Source organism: Nicotiana sylvestris, chromosome 11 (assembly GCF_000393655.2).
Source record: "Nicotiana sylvestris chromosome 11, ASM39365v2, whole genome shotgun sequence".
Taxonomy (NCBI): Eukaryota; Viridiplantae; Streptophyta; class Magnoliopsida; order Solanales; family Solanaceae; genus Nicotiana; species Nicotiana sylvestris.
In genome coordinates, this window is record NC_091067.1 from 130,426,803 (window position 1) to 130,444,219 (window position 17,417).

Consider the following 17,417-nt stretch of genomic DNA (forward strand, 5'->3'; position numbering starts at 1 on the left):
GTGGGCGCCTGATTACTGAACTTGAAAATGTATTCCCTTGTTCTCCAGGTGGGCGCCTGACTGCTGAACTTGAAAAATGTATTCCCTTGTTCTCTAGGTGGGCGCCTGATCGCTGAACTTGAAAAATGTATTCCCTTGTTCTCCAGGTGGGCGCCTGATCGCTGAACTTGAAAAATGTATTCCTTTGTTCTCTAGGTGGGCGCCTGATCGCTGAACTTGAAATGTATTCCCTTGTTCTCCAGGTGAGCGCCTGATTTTAACAAAAATAGACAAGACAAAGAAAATTTCTGCCCCAGTCTGATGCTGGGCGCACTGGATCATGTTACCAAATATCTCTATGAATTTTAAAGCTAAATCCCATTATTCAGGAGGGTCCTGAAAACTCCTAGTTAAATGACGGCTTTAAAAATCTAAATCATATCTTCTAAAGGTGTTACTCCTGCTACACCTTGTTATCTAAGCAATTATTAAACTACATCCCATTATCCAGGAGGGTCCTGACAACAAAAAATTAAATCCCATTATCTAGGAGGGTCCTGAAAACTTAAAACTAAATCCCATTATCTAGGCGGGTCTTGAACACTTAAAACTAAATCCCATTATCCAGGCGGGTCCTGCAAATCAAAAGTCAAACCTGTCTGGTGCTTGGCTTTCCCCTGCGGAGGATTTCTCCTAAACAACCAAAATTTCCTGCCCCTGTTTCAATCAAAGAGAAATATTATCAGTTTAAATGCGGTGGTTAGTTGATGGCATTCTTTGCTGAAGGTCTCTCCGCTGTCGTGCTTTGTTTTGACTGGCTTCCCCCGAACTGGCTCTAAACCTCTTGACTTTATGACCATCTTTTAAACCCCATGACCTTGGATGACCCGAGTATTCTATACCTAAACCATAGTGTTACATCTCTGACCCATCTGTTTGAACCTCTACATTTCCTACGAAATTACCAAACCGTTTCACCGATGGAACTTCCACTGACCTTTTATACCCCATTTCACATCATACTACCTCTAGCAATGCCTTGGCCGTCCTGCGCCAAGTGCCACTTTGGAAGTTGGTAGTAAGCTTTGAAATTTCTTTTTATTTGCTTAAACAAAACTGACATTGGGAACATCTTAGAAAAATAAACCCGAAAGAAATGAAATGCAATGACTTTCAGAGCTAAGGATGAGAAGAATCCAAAACTGGAAGACTATCTGAATGGAAAAAGAAAAAGGGACTTATCTGAGTGGAGCTGCTGTCACCAATGATCATAACATGCATTTCGGATTAATCGGCCCAATCTGTTCAACCGATCAACTTTCAGTTGTCATACTTGTTGCCTTGGAATTTCCATAACCTGATTTTTATACCAAAACCTTGACCTTGTTCGGCCTGCGGTGCCCTGAAGGGTTTTCACCAACAAGCCTCTCTCATTTTTCCATCCCTCAACTCACTTTCGCCTTACGGTGCCCGTGGGGGTTTTCACCAATAAGACTCTCTCATTTTTTATTTTTCTCAGCTCCCGTCGCCTTACGGTGCCCGTGAGGGTTTTCACCAATAAGACTCTCTCATTTTCAATATTTTCTGCTTGGACCAGAGTGTTGCCCTCGATATGAATCACCTCCACTTGCTTGACTTGGCATCTCTCGAAGACTGATCGGAAGGTCTTTCTTGGGACCGTAACGCGGGCTTTTGGATAGGGTTAGAAAGAAAGGATATCAAAGGCTCAAAACAATTCGAATGGGTTCAAAATTACAACTTTCGGAATCAGATTTCTGACAACAAACACAACTTCTGCCCCAGTTTCTTGTTTGGGGACTTTTGGATTTTTATTTTGATGGGACCAAACTGTGAGGCTGCCTACGTATCCTTAAAAGGAATCAGGTCGAACATAGTTCATGTTATAGAAATTACTTTGTTGTTGTGATTTTCTCTTTTCTCTTTCTTTTCTTTCTCTTTTTTGCTTTCTTTTCTCTTTTTGTTGTTTTTCTTCTTTTTTTCTTTCTCTTTCTATTCTTTTCTTTCTTTTTTCATTCTTTTCTTTCTCTTTTCTTTTTTTCTTTCTCTTTTTCTCTTCTTCCTTTAATTATCTTTCATGCTTGTGTTTATGATATTTGCTACTAATTCCGAAAGAGGGGTATGAAAGAAAATAAATAAGGCTCAAAGGGGGTAACAAAGGATAAAGTGTTTAGATAGCAGAACAAAATGCCTTCGTCATTCCAAATCTTCAAAAATATGCCAAGTACAAACAAATATAAATTAACCAGAGAAAATCATACATAGTATCTCTTGACCGCATCGGAATTGATGGCCATTTCTACACACTTGCCTTCTATAACTGTTAAATACAAAGCGCCATTTGACAACACTCTAGTTACGATGAATGGCCCCTACCAGTTTGGAGCGAACTTGCCTTTGGCCTCAGCCTGATATGGAAGGATACGTCTCAATACTAACTGACCCACTTCAAACATCCGTGGACGAACTTTCTTATTATATGCTCTGGCCATTCTCTGTTGATACAACTGGCCATGACACACTGCTGCTAATCTTTTCTCATCAATCAGACTCAATTGTTCCAAGCTGGTTTTGACCCACTCATCATCATCGATCTCAGCCTCCGCGACAATTCGAAGGGATGGAATTTCCACTTCTGCGGGTATCACTGCTTCGGTGCCATACACCAACAAATAAGGAATCGCCCTACTGAAGTACGGACAGTAGTGCGATAACCCAGCAATGCAAACGACAGCTTTTCATGCCATTGCCTAGAACCCTCCACCATTTTTTGAAGTATCTTCTTTATATTCTTGTTGGCCGCCTCAACTGCTCCGTTTGCCTTGGGCGGTATGGGGTAGAATTGCGATGTGTAATCTTGAACTGCTGACATACCTCTTTCATCAAATGACTATTGAGATTAGCCCCATTATCTGTAATGATCACCTTTGGTATCCCAAACCGACAAATGATATTTGAGTGCACAAAATCAACCACCGCCTTCTTGGTTACAGACTGGAATGTTTTAGCCTCTACCCACTTGGCGAAATAGTCGATGGCCACCAGAATGAACCTGTGCCCATTTGATGCTGATGGCTCAATTGGCCCAATAACATCTATGCCCCATGCGACAAAAGGCCATGGTGCAGACATCGTGTGTAATTCAGATGGGGAAGAATGAATCAGATCTCCATGCACTTGGCACTGATGACATTTACGCACGAAACTGATACAATCTCGCTCCATAGTGATCCAATAATATCCTGCTCAGAGAATCTTTTTTGCCAGAACATACCCACTCATATGCGGTCCACAGACTCCAGAATGTACTTCGGTCATAATAGCTGTAGCCTACCTAGCATCCATGCATCTCATCAGCCTAAGGTCTGGAGTCCTTTTGTACAGAACCCCTCCGCTGAAGAAAAACCGCTTGCCAACCGACTAATTTTTCTCTTTTGATCACCTGTGGCTTGTATTGGATACACCCCATCCTGATGTATTCATTGATATCGTGAAACCAAGGCTCCCCATCGAGCACTTCTTCCACCATATTACAGTAAGCATGCTGATCGTGGATCTGAATATGCAAAGGATCCATATGAGCCTTATCGGGATGGTGCAACATTGATGCCAGAGTAGCCAAAGCATCAACGACCTCATTGTGTATCCTTGGAATATGCCTGAACTCTATTGATTGGAACTGTTGACAAAGATCCTGCAAGCACTGTCGGTACGGTATGAGTTTTAAATCTCGTGTTTCCCATTCTTCCTGAATCTGGTGCACTAGAAGGTCCGAGTCACCCAAGACCAAGACTTCATGGACCACCATATCCACAACCATCCTCAAACCCAAAATGCATGCCTCGTACTCTGCCATTTTGTTAGTACAGTAGAACCGAAGCTGAGTCGTAACAGGGTAGTGATGCCCTGTTTCAGAAACAAGTACCGCTCCTATCCCAACGCCTTTCATGTTAGCAGCCCCATCAAAGAAAAGTTTCCATCCTAGCTTTGCAATCTGTTCCAATTCATCAATGTGCATTACCTCTTCATCAGGGAAATAGGTCTTCAAAGGTTCGTATTCTTCATCAACAGGATTCTCAGCCAAATGGTCGGCCAATGCTTGTGCTTTCATCGCAGTCCGAGTCACGTAGACAATGTCAAATTCTGTGAGCAAAATCTTCCACTTTGCGAGCCTCCCTGTAGGCATAGGCTTCTAAAAGATATACTTTAATGGATCCAAACGAGAGATGAGGTAAGTAGTGTAAGATGACAAATAGTGCTTCAACTATGCCACCCAAGTGAGGGCGCAACACGTCCTCTCAAGATGAGTGTACTTACCCTCGTAAGATGTGAACTTCTTGCTGAGATAATAGATGGCCTGCTCCTTCCTGTCGGTAATGTCATGCTGACCCAACACACAACCAAATGAATTGTCCAAGACCGTCAAATACAGAATCAAAGGTCTCCCTAGTTCTAGAGGGACCAACACAGGTGGGTTTGACAAGTACCCCTTTATCTTATCAAATGCTTCCTGACATTCTTCTGTCCACTTGACCGCAACATCTTTCTTTAACAATTTGAAGATAGGCTCACAAGTTGTCGTGAGCTGAGCAATAAACCTGCTGATGTAATTCAATCTCCCCAACAGACTCATCACCTCAGTCTTGTTCTTTGGGGTGGCAATTCCTGGATAGCTTTGATCTTTGACAGGTTTAATTCAATACCTCAGCGGCTGACTATGAATCCCAACAACTTTCCAGACAGAACACCGAACGCGCATTTTGCAGGATTGAGCTTGGGATTGTACCTACGAAGCCTTTGGAAGAACTTTCTCAGATCTCTGACATGGTCAGACTGCTTTCTAGACTTTACAATCACATCATCCACATAAACCTCGATCTCCCTGTGTATTATGTCGTGGAATATGGTCGTCATCGCCCTCATGTAGGTTGCCCCAGCATTGTTCAAACCAAATGGCATAACCCGATAGTAGTATGTTCCCCATGGTGTGATGAATACTGTCTTTTCTGCGTCCTCCTCATCCATTAAGATCTGGTGGTAGCCCGCATAACAATCCACAAAAGAACCAAGCTCATGTTTGGCACAATTATCGATCAATATATGGATGTTCGGTAATGGGAAGTTATCCTTGGGATTTGCCTTGTTGAGATCTCGATAATCAACACACACCATGGTCTTTCCATCTTTCTTCGGCACAGGCACAACATTGGCTAACCAGGTGGGATACCGGGTGACCCGAATAACTTTGGCCTCGAACTGTTTAGTGACCTCTTCCTTAATCTTCATACTCATATCAGTTTAAAATTTCCTCAGCTTCTGCTTGACAGGGGGAAATGCTGGGTTAGTGGGCAATTTGTGAACCACCAAGTCAGTGCTCAGACCCGGCATGTCATCATAGGACCATGCAAAAATATCTTTATACTCGAACAGTGCTTCAATTATCTCCTTTCTGAGTTGTGGTTCAAGATGGACACTTATTTTAGTTTTCCAAACATTATCTTGGTCCCCTAAATTGATTGCTTCTATATCACTCAAGTTAGGCTTGGGTTTTTCTTCAAAATGGCCTAAGTCTTTACTAATCTCTTCAAAGGCTTCATCCTCGTCATATTCCGATTCACCATCACATTCTATTTCTTGAATTCCTATTTTAGAATTAGATTGGCTTTTAAGATTGGGCCGAAGATTCCTCATGCATGTTATATCATTGAAACCAGCATAAAAAGAACTGTACAAGGAAGAAAAGAAAAACAAAAATAAAACTATTAGGAAGGAAGAAAAAGGGAAATTGCATTTCATTGAAATTAAAGATAACAAGGTTTATACATCCAAACGGACGGAACCTAGAATCTGAATTACAACCCTGGAATAATCCAGATAAACTGAAAGAAAATCAAAGCAAACTACCAAAACGCCTTCCGGTGGGGAGAGGAGTATCTTCCCAATTGTTAATATTTGCACTGGGCCCAACAAACTGCATATCCGCTTTACTCGAACCCTCTCCAGCTTCCAATATGTTCACATCGGCGAATAACCTCTCGAACCTTTTCAATCAAATCTCTATATACATCAACCACTGAACTGGGAATTGTTGCCACTGGGCGTTTCTTAGTGCCAGGCCTAACAAATGACCTGAAGAGCCATGGGATGGGCTTTGGGAGAACCCAGGCCCTCTGTTTCAACTTTCTAGCTCTTTTCACGTCCGCAACTGTGGGCTTGAACCCCAAACCAAATGTATCCAAGTTTTTGGGGAGAGATACCGGTTGTACGATACCTTGCAGAGATGCACCCAAACCCTTGCCCGGTACAAAACCATTTTTCAACATTTCGGTAGCTAACATGACTGATGCGGCAGCTACCCTCGGGGTTGGAATGCACTTCCCTTCTGTAATTTTCTCTACCGATACCGTGTCAAAAACCTGATAAACCCATGGCCCCTTATCGTCCACAAACTCTATGAACGGAATAATGGCATCGCTGGGAACACGCCAATTATCTTCGCTGTGCACAACGATTTCTTGTCTATCCCACTAAAACTTGACCATTTGATGCATAGTAGACGGGACCTCTTTGGCAGCATGAATCCAGGGTCGACCTAACAGTAGATTGTAAGAAACAGCCACATCGAGCACCTGGAACTCCATGGTAAATTCAACTGGCCCTATTGTAAGCTCAAGCACTATGTCCCCAACTGAATCTTTCCCCCCACCGTCGAATCCCCGAACACAGATATTGTTCTTGTGAATTCTTTCATCATCCACCTTCAACTTGTTCATAGTGGAGAGAGGGCAGATGTTCGCGCTAGAACCATTGTCAACTAGTACCCGAGTAACCACGAAATCTTCGCATTTCACTGTCAGATAGAGGGCTCTATTGTGCTCGGTACCCTCCATGGGTAACTCATTATCAGAAAAGTGACTCTGTTCACCTCAAATATCTTGGTAACTATCTTTTCCAAGTGGTTTATTGAGATTTTGTCAGGAACGTGGGCCTCATTCAGGATCTTTATCAAAGCCCGAAGGTGCTCGTCTGTATGAATCAATAATGATAATAATGAAATCTGAGCCGGTGTCTTCCCCAACTCCTTCACAATGGAATAATCCTGCACTTTCATCTTTCTCAAGAACTCCTCTGCTTTTTCCTCAGTCACAGTTTTCTTCACTAGCACTAGGTTGTCCTTGGAGTTTTTAGCTTTTCTCAACTCTTTGGGGGCAAAGCATCTCCCCGATCGAGTCAAACCATGGGTCTCACATACTTTTTCTTTGACTTCTTTCCCCTTGTAAGTCATTGTCACTCGTTCATAATTCCACGGGACCGTCGTGCTGTTGACTATTGGTAATTGAGTTACCGGCTTGATGATGACAGGGTCTATGCGGGCACCTTCCACAATTACAACAGGCTTGTTCACCACTGCTGGCACAACCACTTTCGCTCTTTCATATTTCCCTACAACGTCACTTAAGGACCCCTTCTTGACCACCACATATGGTTCACTATTTGCCCCATTCAACTTGATCGCAGACTTCTCACTTGTTAACTTCTCAAATGGCCTGGCTTTACTGGACCGAATCATCATGATAGTTTGCGAAGGCTTCTTAGGCTCCCCTTCCTTATGCACTATCTCAATCATATTCGTCTCTTGATGAGCTGACAATGGGTTCTGGTTGATATTAGGTTCCTCCGGAGCTTGGGCCTCAATTCGATTAGTATCAATAAGCTCTTGAATAGCTGTTTTCAATTGCCAGCACTTCTCTGTGTCGTGCCCCGAGGCACCAGAACAATATTCGCAACTCACGGAGTGATTAAGATTCCTCGAGGGAGGATTTGGCAATTTTGGTTCTATTGGACTCAACATACCCAATTGTCTCAACCTGCGGAACAAACTTGTATAGGATTCTCCCAATGGAGTGAAAGTCTTCTTCTTCTGCAACCTCTCATTCTTGGTGGCCTGATTGGGCCAGAAACCTGTTCCAGGGGGATTTCCGTAGGATCTTGGGGGTAGATAGGCATTTTGTGGAGCTAGATAGGTACTTTATGGAGCTGGCGCACGCCATTGCACATGCGTGGGAGGTTGAGTATATGTTTGTGCATGATGGACAGAAAAATAGGGATCTGGCGGTGGGTAGTAGTGTCGTGGTGGGCTATAGGGAGTGTGGTGGTAAGTTTGGTGATAGGGTCAAAGCTGGTTATAGTAATGTGAAGGACCCCTAGATCCGACCCAAGCTCCCGACTCAATTATCGCAACATCCTCTTTCTTCTTCTTCCCGAGTACACCCCTAGTACCGTTTTGAATGGCCTGGGTGGTTGCTTTATTTGCTGAGTAGCTCATGATTTTATTAGACTTGAGTCCCTCTTCTGCCATGACTCCATTTTTACAACCTCATTAAAGGACTTGCCCACTGCTGACACCAAATGACCAAAATAAGTGGGCTCCAAGGCCTGCAAGAAATAATCAACCATCTCGCTTTCTTTCATCGGAGGGTCAACCCTCGCTGCTTGCTCCCTCAAACGGAATCCATATTCCCTGAAACTCTCACCAGGCTTTTTCTCAATCTTCGTTAATGACAGACGGTCTGGGATAATTTCAAGATTGTATTGAAAATGACAGGCAAAGGCTTGGGCCAAATCGTCCCATGTGTACCACCTATTGTGATCTTGTCTCGTATATCATTCCAATGCCGATCCGCTCAGACTTTGGCTGAAATATGCCATCAATAATTCATCTCTTCCGCCTGCCCCTCTCATCTTGCTACAAAATCCTCTCAAGTGTGCTACTGGGTCACCTACTGGGTCACCATGCCCATAGTACAGATCAAACTTAGGCATCTTGAACCCTGCTGGTAACTGAACATCTAGGAACAAACATAAATCCTTATAGTCCACACTTACTTGACCTCTCAACCCCCTCATATCTCTGAACGATTGTTCCAAGCTTTTGACCTTTCTGATCATCTCCTCATGTTCAGGATTTTTGGGTGGCTTCTCGGTCTCTGCCGGGAGATCATGATGAGGGGTGTAAGAATATGGTTCCGGGACTTTGAAGGTGGGCTCAGGGGGATAATTCTGGTTGTCGTGAGTCTGGAACAGAGGCTCACTGGAAGACCAGTGTAATGCAGTAGGTGGAGGTGCCACAAAGACGGGTGTGACTGGTGGAGGAGGGTATGGGACTTGTTTGGGTGGTGGAGCTTGTGATGTATGGGAAGTGGTGCCATAGCACTGTTGGTAGAGGGGAAAGGCCGGAGACGAGTTCACAGTGGGAGGTTCCTGAGGTTGGGCCAATGATGGGATATAAGCAGGGTTGGCGGGATAGACCGGTGGTGGATGCCCCTTTGCCCAGGCCTGGTACATTTCAGCCATTTGCAGCTTTAACTTATACATCTCTTCCTTCATCGCATTAACATCCAATTCTTCCACCACTTTTGACGGATCAACAATACTTGCCTCCGATTCTTGGTTGGCCATATTCAGCTTGTCTTTTGATCAGGTGTTGTAGGGGTGAGTTGCCAGAATGCCAATCAAAACCTTTTAAATTACGCTTTCGATCAAAAACCCAACCAAACCACGTCTGAATGACCTGAAATTTTGCACACACATCCCAAATGACACAACGGAACTATTGCAAGTTCTGGAAATCCATTCTGACCCCTATATCAAAATCTCACCTATCAACCGGAAAACGCCAAAACCTCAATTTCGCCAATTCAAGCTTAAACCTTCCACGGACTTCCAAAATGAATTCCGATCACGCTCCTAAGTCCCAAATCACCCAACAGAGATAACCAAATCATAAAAATTCCGATCCGAGATCATATATAAACAAGTCAAATCTTGGTCAAACCTTTTAAATTTTAAGCTTCACTGAGAACTATTTCTTCCAAATTCATTCTGATTACCCTGAAAATCAAAACCAACGATTTACATAAGTCATAATACATTACACAGGGCAGGTCACTCTCGAGAACTGACGAGCAAAGTGCAAAAGCTCAAAACGACCGATCGGGTCAAAATGACCGGTCGGGTCGTTACAGAATTTTTGCTATTTTTGTATATTTTCCTGTTGATGCTGTGTATTTATATTGGGACTACGGATGTGGGATTCCGGTAGCTCCCCCTTGTCTGTTTACTTTGGGACTACGGGTTAGATTCCCGGTAGATCCTCCTGCACATTTACTTTGGGACTGTGGGTTAGATTCTTGATAGATCCCCCTGCACTTTTACTTTGGGACTGCGAGTTAGATTCCCGATAGATCCCCCTACACATTTACTTTGGGACTGTGGGTTAGATTCCCGATAGATCTCACTGCACAGTTATATGGAATTCCGGGAATGCACCTGGTAGATTCCCCAGTACTTGGCATATACATTTGGGACTACGGATCGGGATTCTGGCAGATCCCCGCGCACTGATAGTTGGACTATGGGACGGGATCTCGGGAGATCTTTCGGATATATATGATGGACTACGGGACGGTATCCCAGGAGATCCACTAGACAGTTGTAATTGGGACTACAGGACGGTATCCTGGAAGATGCTCGATTGTTATCTCTGTGTTGAGCTGTATTTCCCTTCCGTGATTTATTCTGTCTCTGTTCTAGTTGTTATTGTTCTTTCAATCCTATGTTATTTCTTGATGTTGCATTTATATATATACTATTTTATTCTACACTATTAACCCTTATATCTTATTTAATCTCAGTAGGGCTCTAACCTTCCTCGTCACTACCCAACCGAGGTTAGGCTTGGCACTTACTGAGTACTGATGTGGTGTACTCATGCCCCTTCTGCGCATGTTTTTGATGTGCAGATCCAGGTACCGCTACTCAGGCCTACCATCCTGAGGGAGGCAACTACTTAGAGACTTCGAGGTACATATGTCGCGTCCGCAGACCGAGGAGTCCCTTTCTATTTCTGCCTTTTAGTATTTAGCCCTTCGGTACTTTCTGTTCTTATTAGACAGATTCCGGAGTTAGAGCTATGTAGTATTTCTTTTTCTTAGCTTGTGATTTGTGGGTTTCCGGTTCTTGAATTTGGACATTGGTTTTTGAGATTTATATATGGTGTACGCCGAGCGGCACATTTAAACACTGTTATTGCCTTATTTTTGTTTTTAAATTGTTTTACTTCCGTAAGTTTTGGTGATCTTCCGCAATTTAGGCTTACCTAGTCGTGGAGACTAGGTGTCGTCACGATGGTTCACGGAGGGCGAACCTGGATCGTGACAATATGGTACCATGATTTATTAATATTATAATAGTAGTATTTTAAATAATTTGAGATAATACTTAATTATGTGGATAATTGAGTAATTAATGAATTGGAGTGTGAGATTAGTTAACAATCTTTGGATAAGGTTAACTAACCTCACGTGGAGGCATTTGGCTTAGAAAAAAGTATGACTCATACATTGCTTAAAAAGGTGGCAGAAAAATATAGGATGTTATCCAAACAAAGCAATTTCATTGATCACTAATATTTAAATCTCAAAGGTTTTGAACTGATTGTTGTGGAGTTTTGAAAGATTTAATTTTAAAAAAACGTATCTTATTTCAGATTTTGTCTTTATAAAAGTTTATCAAAATACTGTTTGTATGTTATTTTAAAACCATGTTGGAACAGTAGAAATGTAAAAGCGAAATCAAGTTTGATGTTAGCAATTACAACATTTGGCTATCAAATTCTGCTATATCCTCATTTTGTTGAACTTTGTTGGTTTACATCCAAGTTAAACGAAGGTCCTTGTGCTGACATAAATAGACCTTGGAAGTTGGCCATTCAATTCTTGTGTTATTTGACCTTTTAACTCAATGAGAAAGGTTATCCTTTCTTCCAACAATACTAAAGGCAAAGAGAAATATTGTATGGTGCGAGACCTGATAGCTATTGGGTTGTTGGCATACTGAGTTTATCCTTAGTGATGGTGTACTGACCAACTTAGACAAGAAGGATGTTTCTACTCTTGTAACATCGTCATTGCAATTTTAAGGAAGTACAGTGCAATCTTTCTCAAGGAATATCATATGGATTTTCCTACTCCAGGTATGTTAAGGTCATCCCTTTTTTCTTTTGGCATGGTCCAAGTAACGATACGTAAACGTAATGTTATTCCATAAGTGATTCTACTCTTAGCAGTTAGGGATACCTATGTTATTCATTCCGATAAAATGATATTCAAGCATGTCTATGTATGTCCCTAGTCCCAATTGAGGTATATGATAGAGAACTTGTGTTACAAATATATGTATAAATATAGTTTACATAGTTTAACTAAACATGCAATAATTATATGCATATAATGAACAAATATAACGTGATTATTTGTAATATTAGACTTACACTATTGTGTTATTACATGATATTTAATATCAGAGTAGTCATATTGTGATCAATAATTGATTGCAGAAACATATCAATATTATAATTACGGTTATTTGTGACAAGTTACACTTGAAAATTGATTTGAACTATAACATAATAAATTATAATATAGTATATATTGTTACAACTCAAAATGTTATAAAATATCAATTTGATTTTAACATATCATTAGATTGTTGTAGATTGATTTCGAAGTAATGCTTCATGCATAATAAAGGTTTATAATGCATTTTTTATTTAGTTGTATAGGTAGTTGGACGTTATGATATATATATAATGATGAAATTCATTCAACATAATGTAAGACAATTATCACATATTGTCATGACTGGTAATTGCACTGTTAACAATGGCTATCTTGACAACTTTTGGGGTACTAACATAAAAGATATATGATTGTGTATATAGTTTAATATAATATAATTATAATGTGTTAAGGTTGTATGATATTAATGGTCTTATAAAGTTCCGAGAAGTTTTACCAACGTACTTCTCATGTATTGCATTCATTTATATGTGTATTTACCCGTGACTCAGACAGCGTTATATACGCGTATATATGTATATATATATTTATATGGGATATGGGAAAGGTTACGGTATTATATATGCATCACCACCTGATCAACTGGTATACGTTGATGATTTGCCCATAGTGGCCGAGACGATATGATGGGATGCCTTCAGAGGCCTGATGATGTTATGGAGTTATATATGCGTATAAATAAGTATATATATGTGCATATGGGATATGGGAAAGGTTATAGCGTTATATATGCACCACCACCTTATCAGCTGGTATAAATAATGATTTTGTCCACATTGGCTGAGATGATATGATGGGATGCCCTCAAAGGCTTGATGATGTTATGAACACATGTACCTATGCACGACATGACATTCATATGCATATGCATAACACTATAAGTATTAGATGATATACAGAGTTATCCAAACTTACAGGTTAAGTCATGTACTCCATGTTTCTTTCATGTCCTTTATATATGGATTTACATGCCTTGCATACTCGGTACATTGTCCGTACTGACATCCTTTTGTTATGGACGCTGCATTCATGCCTGCAGGTATAAGTAATCAATTTGATAAACCCTCATTGTAGACGAGGTTAGAATTCAGCGAAGGATCAGTAGGACTTCACCTCATTTGAAGTGCAGCCGAATCTATGAGCCATCACGTCAGAATTTTACTTCAGAATTATGGGTAGGCCGGTACCCTATCCCATTTGATGTAAAATAATCTTAGAGGCTTTGCAGAAAGAGATTCAGTTTGTACAGTATGTCAGAGGCCTTTACGGCTCATATGTATTCATGTCTTAAGAACGATAGTTTATTGATACAATGTTGTCCACTTACGGTTATGCACTACGAGTTGTTGCCATATTGTCCCACGATGGTCACAGAAAGAATGAGTTATAAAATGGTTCCCTCGGGCCAGTACGGCACCGGGTGCCAGCCATGCCTCCCAAGGTTGGGATGTGACAAAGTGGCATCTGAGCAGGTCGTGTCCTAGGGAGTCTACAAAGTCGTGCCTAGTAGAGTCTCACTTATGGGTGTGTTGTGTGACACATTTATAATTGAGAGGCTATTAGGGCATTTAGGAAATGTTACCCTTCTTTTGTTTCCAAATCGTGCCATAGAGCTGAGTCGTAAGAAGTTAGTATGAAGCTTTCGCCAAATTCTGTATGCACCGGAGGTGCATGTATCACAGTTGAGATTTAAGGGGTAATTTTCACCTATGTTGAAGGAAGGTTATGAAAGAAACAGAAAATACGAATGCGATATTGAAAGGTAAGTAAGTTAAAGGTGAAGAAGATACGAGATACTCAAGTAGAAAAGGTTGTGAATAGTAGAGACTTCTAATAGAGATTGGGTTTTAGTTTAGTTAGAGAGGAGATCCTAGTAAAAATTTTGCAAATCTCTAAGAGTTAACATTCGAGGACGAATGTTCTAAAAGGGGGAAGGATGTTACATCCCATAAGTTTAACAACATTGATACCGTTATATATATATATATGGTATTTTGAGTGGAACATTTTTGTAAAGAAAAAAAATGGTTTGAAAAATATGATTTTATATAGTTATTAATATCACTACTTTCGAATATGTTTTAAATTATACTCATAATATGAAAAAACTTATAAAGGAGATTTTCTTTATTGTGAAGATAAAAATTATTTTCTCACAAGAAAAGAAGGTTTTCTTTATACCATTTTAAGAATTTAGAATACGAGAATTTTTTACTCTTTATATGAGATTAGGAAAATTATGACTTGAGAAAATATATGTATTTTTACATGAATATTTGAATGAAATAATAGTGTATGTATTGATTTTATATGGTACCATAATTTATCAATATTATAATAATTGTATTTTAAATAATTAGAGATAATTTTTAATTATGTGAATAATTGGGTAATTAATAAATTTTAGTGGGAAATTAATTAACAATCTTTGGATAAGGTTAACTAACCTCACGTGGAGGCATTTGGCTTAGAAAAAAGTATGACTCATACATTGCTTAATAAGGTGGCAGAAAAATATAGGATGTTATCCAAACGAAGCAATTTCATTGTTTACTAATATTTAAATCTCAAAGTTATGAACTGATTGTTGTGGTGTTTTGAAAGATTTAATTTTAAAAGAACGTATCTTATTTCAGATTTTGTCTTTATAAAAGTTTGTCAAAATAATGTTTGTATGTTATTTTAAGACCATGTTGGAACAGTAGAAATGTAAAAGCGAAATCAAGCTTGATGTTAGCAATTACCACATTTGGCTATCAAATTCTTCTATATCCTCATTTTGCTGAACTTTGTTGGTTTACATCCAAGTTAAAAGAAGGTCCTTGTGCTGACATAAATTGACCTTGGAACGGTTGGCCATTCAATTCTTGTGTTATTCGACCTTTTAACTCAATGAGAAAGGCTATCCTTTCTTCCAACAATACTAAAGGCAAAGAGAAATATTGTATAGTGCGAGGCCTGATAGCTATTGGGTTGTTGGCATACTGAGTTTATCCTTAGAGATGGTGTACTGACCAACTTAGACAAGAAGGATGTTTCTACTCTTGTAACATCGTCGTTGCAATTTTAAGTAAGTACAATGCAATCTTTCTCAAGGAATATCATACAGATTTTTCTATTCCAGGTATGTTAAGGTCATCCCTTCTTTCTTTTGGCATGGTTCAAGTAACAATACGTAAACGTAATGCTATTCCATAAGTGATTCTATTCTTAGCAGTTAGGGATACCTATGTTATTCATTCCAGTAAAGTCACATTCAAGCATGTCTACGTACGTCCCTAGTCCCAATTGAGGTATATGATAGAGAACTTGTGTGACAAATATATGTATAAATATAGTTTTTATAGTTTAACTAAACATGCAGTAATTATATGCATATAATGAACAAATATGACGTGATTATTTGTAATATTAGACCTACACTATTATGTTATTACATGATATTTAATATCAGAGTAGCCATATTGTGATCAATAATTGATTGCAGAAACATATCAATATTATAGTTGCGGTTGTTTGTGACAAGTTACACTTGAAAATTGATTTAAACTATAACATAATGAATTATAATATAGTATATATTGTCACAACTCAAAATGTTATAAATATCAATTTGATTATAATATATTGTTAGATTGTTGTAGATTGATTTCGAAGTAATGATTCATGCATAATAAAAGTTTATAATGCATTATTTATTTAGTTATATATATATATATATATATATATATATAATTGTAGAAATATTATGATGAAATTCATTCAACTTAATGTAATACAATTACCATATATTGTCATGACTGGTAATTGCACTGTTAACAATGGCTATCTTGACAACTTTTGGGGTACTAACATAAAATATATACGATTGTGTATATAGTTTAATATAGTATAATTATAATGTGTTAAGGATGTATGATATTAATGGTCTTATGAAGTTCCGAGAAGTTTGACCAACGTACTTCTTATGCATTGCATTCATTTATAAGTGCATTTACTCGTGACTCAGACGGCGTTATATATATATATATATATATATATATATATATATATATATATATATATATATATATATATATATATATATATGGGATATGGGAAAGGTTACGGCATTATATACGCATCACCACCTGATCAGCTGGTGCACGTTGATGATTTGCCCACAGTGGCTGAGATGATATGATGGGATACCCTCAGAGGCGTGATGATGTTATGGTGTTATATACGCGTATATATAAGTATATATATGTGCATATGGGATATGGAAAAGGTTATGGCGTTATATACGCACCACCACCTGATCAGCTGGTATAAATGATGATTTTGTCTACAGTGGTTGAGATGATATGATGGGATGCCCTTAGAGGCTTGATGATGTTATGAACACATGTACATATGCACGACATCGCAATCATACGCATATGCATGACACTATAAGTATTAGATGATATACAGAGTTATCCAGACTTACAGGTTGAGTCATGTACTCCATGTTTCTTTCATGTCCTATATATATGGATTTACATGCCTTACATACTCGGTACATTGTTCGTACTGAAATTCTTTTGTTATGGACGTTGCATCATGCCTTCAGGAATAAGTAATCAATTTGATGAACCCTCATTGTAGATGAGGTTAGCATTCAGCGAAGGATCGGTAGGACTCTACCTCATTCGGAGTGCAGCCGAATCTGTGAGCCATCGCATCAGAATTTTACTTCAGAAATATGGGTAGGCCGGTACCCTGTCCCATTTGATGTCAAATAATCTTAGAAGCTTTATAGATAGAGGTTCAGTTTGTACAGTATGTCATAGGCCTTGACAACCCATATGTATTCATGTCTTAAGAACGATAGTTTATTGATACAATATTTCCCACTTACGGTTATGCACTACGAGTTGTTGCCATGTTGGCTCACGAAGGTCACAGAAAGAATGAGTTACAAAATGGTTCACTCGGGCCAGGACGGCACCGGGTTCCAGCCACGCCTCCCAAGATTGG